General features: G+C 45.6%; 1 protein-coding gene across 1 annotated transcript in view; it reads left to right on the top strand.

The window, feature by feature from the left end:
- The first annotated feature begins 312 nt into the window (after window positions 1-312).
- Window positions 313-6,000, top strand: part of KLHL6 (kelch like family member 6) — a 113,682-nt gene continuing 107,994 nt past the window's right edge. Inside the window, exon 1 of the mRNA XM_038583503.1 lies at window positions 313-438. The gene's annotated coding sequence lies outside the window, so the exon portion shown is untranslated. The remainder of the gene's footprint in view (window positions 439-6,000) is intronic.

Raw genomic sequence — 6,000 nt, 5'->3', positions numbered from 1 at the left:
AACACTCCCGCTGTCTCCCGCGGAGCCACATGCAGGAGGGGCGCGCATTCAGGCGAGCTGGGCCACTCTTCTCGCTCTGCCCACCGCACTGGCAGCCTGTGGAAGGAGGAGGTGGAGTTGTCCAGCGCTGTCTCCTCCCCGCCGCGCAGCTGGAGCCAGGGTCCTCGATCACAGCGCTCAGCCTGCCGGGCCGCTGTACCGCGTGCCGCCCTCCCGGCGGCGGCGAGGCGGTGGAGTGAGGGCCGCACAGGCGCAGGCGCAGGCGCAGGCGCAGGCGCAGACGCAGGCACGCGCGCAGCCTTGGCGCAGGCGCGCGACTCACTTGGCGCGCGCTGGGGACCCCTCGGGTGCGGGAGGCCGGGGAAGCGTGGTTTCCGGTTCCCAGCGACCCACAGAGGCGGCGGCGGCGGCAGAGCGGCGGCGGAGGGGGTGGTGTAGGTAAGCGAGGGACCCAAGTCCCATTCTGAGGGCAGCGGCATCGTCCCGCCGTGTGCCGGGCGCACCGCGTGTCACCTGGGCCGTGTTGCACGCGGCTGTGTGAGCGATGGTGGTGGGCAGAGCCAGTCACGCGCCGCTTGGGCCATCTTTGACGGTGGCCCTGGGGCCAATATGTGTGTGCGCTTTGGTTCCCTTCCTGTGGGAAAAACGAACTTCCAGGCAGCATGGGATAAAACTTCGGGGAGCCGCGGGAGGCTGTAGGCTTGGCTTGCGGTGTCCCAGGCTTGCCCGAAGCGCCAACGCCCTGGCGTCGCAATGCCTTTCCGCCGACGGGGGACCACAGGTGGCGGTGACCTGCCCTCGCAAAGAAGCCTTCTCTACGGACCCGAGGGCGAGGGCGTGCCCTGGGGTGCCTGCCCTCCTCTGCGGAGACGGCCGCCTGTCACCGCCTACCCTCGGTGGGGGCCGACCCCCCTGCTTCCCGGGAGGGGTTCCCCGGCCAGGTGCGGCCCAGCGCTGTACTGGGCCTGAAAAAAGAAAGAAAAGAGAAAAAGACCGATCGCTTGAACGTCGTCCACTATTAGTCAAGAGATCATAAACACCAGAGGAAGGTTGCGAGACCTCTCCCTTCCCCTAGCCCAGGAGAGGTGGGCGAGGTCGTGAGGTCGCGCGCGAGAGAAATGGCTGACCACACGTGCGCCTCCTTCCCCAGGGAGGGTCCTCCAGCGGTGGTCAGGTCGGAGCTGAGGGACCGGGAGAAGTCTTCAACTGGATGTGAGGCGTTTGTTGATTTACTATGGACTGGATTTTTTTTTTTTTTTAAAGGGCCCCGGGTCGGGATGCCTCTGTGGCTCAGCGGTCGAACATCTGCCTTCAGCTCAGGGCCTGATCCTGGGGTCCTGGAATCGAGTCCCACATCGGGCTCCCGGCATGGAGCCTGCTTCTCCCTCTGCCTCTGTCTCTGCCTCTCTCTGTGTGTCTCTCACGAATAAATAAATACAGTCTTTAAAAAAAAAATAAATAAAGGGCCCCAGGTGAAGCTATTCATGTAACCGTTGGAGACCCTGGAAAACTTCCAAGATCTTCCTGGGATGTTGGTTGTCCAGGGGCTTAAAAAGGCAAGTTAAAAGACATTGTTAGGAGGCAAAGCCATTTCCTGTTTCTACCTCTTGAATGCAGTCCAGTGTGTGTGTGTGTGTGTGTGTGTGTGTGTGTACCCTATGCTTCAGCTGGGGTGTGACAGAGTGTGAATGTCTCGTCCTCTATAAGGTGCATTTTTCCAGAGATTAGAACTCACTGGGTCCTGCCTCTCTTGTGAGGACAGCCCTAGGTAAATGCCAGATTCTCTCTCCTTTTGCATTATCAATCACTGGAGTATTCAGTTTGTGAAGCTTTTCCTGATGACACTGTTTAAAAACCTATAGTTCTTCCACTAGTTCCTTTATTCATTCATTCATTCATTCATTCATTCATGAGAGACACAGGCAGAGGGAGAAGCAGGCTACCTCTGGGAGCCTGATGCAGGACTCATTCCCAGGACCCCAGGATCACAACCTGAGCCACCCAGGTGCCCCACTAGTTGAGTTGTAAATTCATGCTTTCCATATAGCAAAGGCATCCTGGGCCCCTTTGTAATAGGTGATGCAATTATATTAATCAGCAGTACATGTACAAGTTAGTGATAGCATGATGGCAATATTGGTATTTTTATATTTATAAATATATGTATTTGTATTTATCTCAGAATTTGTAAAATAAAACCCATGGAAACTACATTTATTATATTTCAATAGAAAAAATTAAATTCATTGTGTATCATTCCTCTGGTCACTCCTGGTATGGGTTGTCCCTTGGAATTCAGTCCCCTCTGTCAGGAAATGGGGGCTAGTGGTCATGGTGGTCGCTTGGAGTCACCAGGTCCACCCTCTTCAGTATCTGTCTACTTTGTTTAGCACTCAAGAATGAGCTTCAGGGCTACTGATTTAATCAGTTTTGAATTTTCTTTCTCAACTCTGGAGGGATGTGCTTGGTCCCTTCCACGCAGAGAGATGGGCCTCTTCACAGGGAAGGCATGGGGGATAGGTGGAAGAGATAAGAGAGGACAGGAGCCTGTCCAGGAATTGATGGAACAAGAGGAAGGGTTTGTGACAAGAGTGTCAAGGAGACAGAAGGTATAGAGAAAGGATTTGGAAAGAGGATCAAGACAGGTATATGAAACTTTTTTTTTTTAAAGATTTATTTATTCAGAGAGAGCGAGAGAGAGAGAGGCAGAGACACAGGCTGAGGGAGAAGCAGGCTCCATGCAGGAAGCCCGAGGTGGGACTCGATCTGGGGTCTCCAGGATCACACGCCGGGCTGCAGGCGGTGCTAAACCGCTGCGCCACCAGGGCTGCCCGGTACATGAAACTTTTGATTGAAAATGGTATTACATAGACTAAAACACTGAGAACTTAAAGAGTACAGTGTTGAAAATTTGTATTGTAAGCACAATTACAAATCTTCCTGAAAGATCTCTATAGGTGGCCAGTAAAAGAGCATATAATTTTGATCACTACATTCTGTGTTCTCAAAGGTTTGGTTCCTGATTTTTTTCTGTGAACTTTGGGATTTGCCCTATTTGGATCCTATAGCTGTATGATAAAGTAGAAGGAATTTTTGAAAGGTTTTGGAGTCAGACAGATCTGAGTTATCTGTCTACTATTATTAATTGCAAACTTGAGCCCATTACATAATCTCTCTAAACCTTAATTTCTCCATATATAGCTATCTACCTAAGGTAGGATTATTAAGCAATTAAAAAAATAAAATAGACTGCTTAAGACACCCTGCATCGTACCTGGCACATAGCAAGTGCTCAATAATAAAATTGTTAATATTGTGTATAGTATTCCATTGTGTTAAAATATCATAATTAGTTCTGTAGCTGTAGTTTTTGACATTTCTAAGGTTTCTAAGTTTTATTTGTCTAAACTATTCAACTATTTCAACTATTCGAACTATTTATTTGTCTGAACTATTTAAGTTGGTGCTTAAAGGCATTGGACCAATTTGAAGTGCAAATGCAATACCTGGGTGTGTTTATTCCCAGGGTCTGGTCAATAGTGATACTTTAACAATATTTAAATTTGTGGGGATTCCTGGGTGGCTCAGTGGTTTAGTGCCTGCCTTCGACCCAGGGCATGCTCCTGGAGTCCCAGGATTGAGTCCCACATCTGGCTCCCTGCATGGAGCCTGCTTCTCCCTCTGCCTGTGTCTCTGCCTCTCTCTCTCTGTCATGAATAAGTAAAATCTTTAAAATAAATAAAATAAATAAAAATATTTAAATTTGTGATGAGTGATAAGACCTTCTCTTTTATATAAAATTCAAATCTTCATGCTTTTTATGACCTTTTTCAGTTATATTTGCCTTGCATAATTTTCAACAGTCTGTTATTTGTGGTAGAGTCCTATTCCATTTCATTGTGCTGAAGTTCTTGTATGGATCTTTCTTAAAATATATCTATCTTATAATAGAAAATGCATTTTATTTTTCTTTACTAATAAATTTATGTATAGTGCATTAAAATGAAAAGTTAGAAATATTTGGTTTTCTAACACATCTGCAGCTTTAAAGTGTTAACAGTGGGTATTAAAGACTTACTATTAGTCCATTTGCCAAGATCTATTACCTAGTGTTTTATATGTGTTATTTATTTGTACAGTAGGTGTTTATGGTCTGGTATTTTGAGTCTACTTTATTTGTCATTTTTTCCTTCTTTTTTTTTAAAGATTATTTATTTGAGAGCGTCATTTTTTTCTGATTATAGCCTCATGTCAAACAGATTTCCTAATTATGATACAGCTATTTAAATGGTCATTCATATTCTTGCTAGGTTTTTAAAAAAAGATTTATTTATCTGAGAGAGAGAGCATGCATGCATAAGCAGGTGGGGGGGGGGGGCAGAGGGAAAAGGAGAAGCAGACTCCTCACTGAGCAGGAGCCCAATGCAAGATCATTCCAGAATTCTTGGATCATGACCTGAGCCAAAGGCAGATGCTTAACCGACTGAGCCACCCAGGTGCCCTCATATTCTTGCTAGTTTTATTTTATTAAAATTCACCATAGAGTTTTAGTTTTTTGGAATATGATATAAATTGATATCTCTTGTAATCTGTATGCAACCAACCATTGGGTGAATGTTCATCCTATTTTTGTTTATCTGTACTAATTTTTTCTATAGTGAGCGTCAGTAATAATATAAATTTTAAAATGAGAAAAATATGATATAAAGGGTCTTTAGTGGTAATGAAATGCAAGAGGAAGCATCATTGTAATTTCATAACTAAGCATTGATTGAAATGGGCAGAGAAATGTGGGTCATTGTCTCACTGGTTTCTTTACATAGATTTACCAAGCTGTCCTGTTTGTTGAGGGCAGGAACATTTTATGTTCACAAAGAACCAGCTCTCAAAGAACCACATTAAGACTTGCAAGACCAGGAATAGTCTTGGCACAATATAAGTAGTTTGTTTAAATTTGCTAAACACATAATAGTGTTACCTTGATATTTTTTCTTCTTTTGTGCTAGTAATTGGCATAAATTAAATAAAAGGAGTGATTCTTGTCTGATTTCTGTTTTTGATTGAAATGAGATGACTTTGGGGCACCTGGGTGGCTCTGTCAGTTAATCATCTGCCTTCCACTCAGGTTATGATCTCAGGGTCCTGGGATGGAGCTCCATGTCAGGGAGCCTGCTGGTCCCTCTCCTTCTTCCCTTCGCCACCCCCTCACTTGCGCTTTCTTGTGCATTCTCTCTCTCTCTTTTTTTTAAAAAAATTTTATTTATTCATGAGAGAGACACACACACACACAGAGAGAGAGAGAGAGAGAGAGAGAGAGAGAGAGAGGCAGAGACAGAGGCAGAGCGAGAAACAGCCTCCATGCAGGAAGCCTGATATGGGACTTGATCCAGGGTCTCCAGGATCACGCCCTGGGCTGAAGGCGGCGCTAAACCACTGAGCCACCTGGGCTGCCTTCCCTCTTTCTTTCAAGTAAGTAAATACAATCTTTTTTTTAAAAAGGTTTTATTTATTTATTCATGAGAGACGCAGAGAGAGAGAGAAAGAGAGAGAGAGTGAGAGAGAGAGAAAGGCAGAGACACAGGCAGAGGGAGAAGCAGGCTCCATGCAGGGAGCCTGATGTGGAACTTGATCCCGGGTCTCCAGGATCACGCCCTGGGCTGAAGGCCGATGCTCAACCACAGCCACCCAGGTGTCCCTAAATAAATAAAATCTTTTTTAAAAAATGAGCTGACTTTGCTTCCAGATATGATAGAGTTTAATAGGGAGTGGATTTACCCTCCAGCCTTAAACAGCTAGAACACTGGACAAAATATATAACAGTTATTGGAATGTGGAAGGCAGGTAGAACAAATCTGTGATCCCTGAGAGAAGGAAAACATATAAGGTGAGTTTTACAATTGACCCAGTATACTGCCTGGATGGACTCAGTGCAGGAAAAAGCAACTAATGCTCCAGGCTCTAAATATAAATTGGAGTTGGCAGAGGTTAATGCAGTTAGAA

Source organism: Canis lupus, chromosome 34 (assembly GCF_011100685.1).
Source record: "Canis lupus familiaris isolate Mischka breed German Shepherd chromosome 34, alternate assembly UU_Cfam_GSD_1.0, whole genome shotgun sequence".
NCBI classification, from domain to species: Eukaryota; Metazoa; Chordata; class Mammalia; order Carnivora; family Canidae; genus Canis; species Canis lupus.
This window is presented reverse-complemented; position numbering and strand designations above follow the sequence as displayed.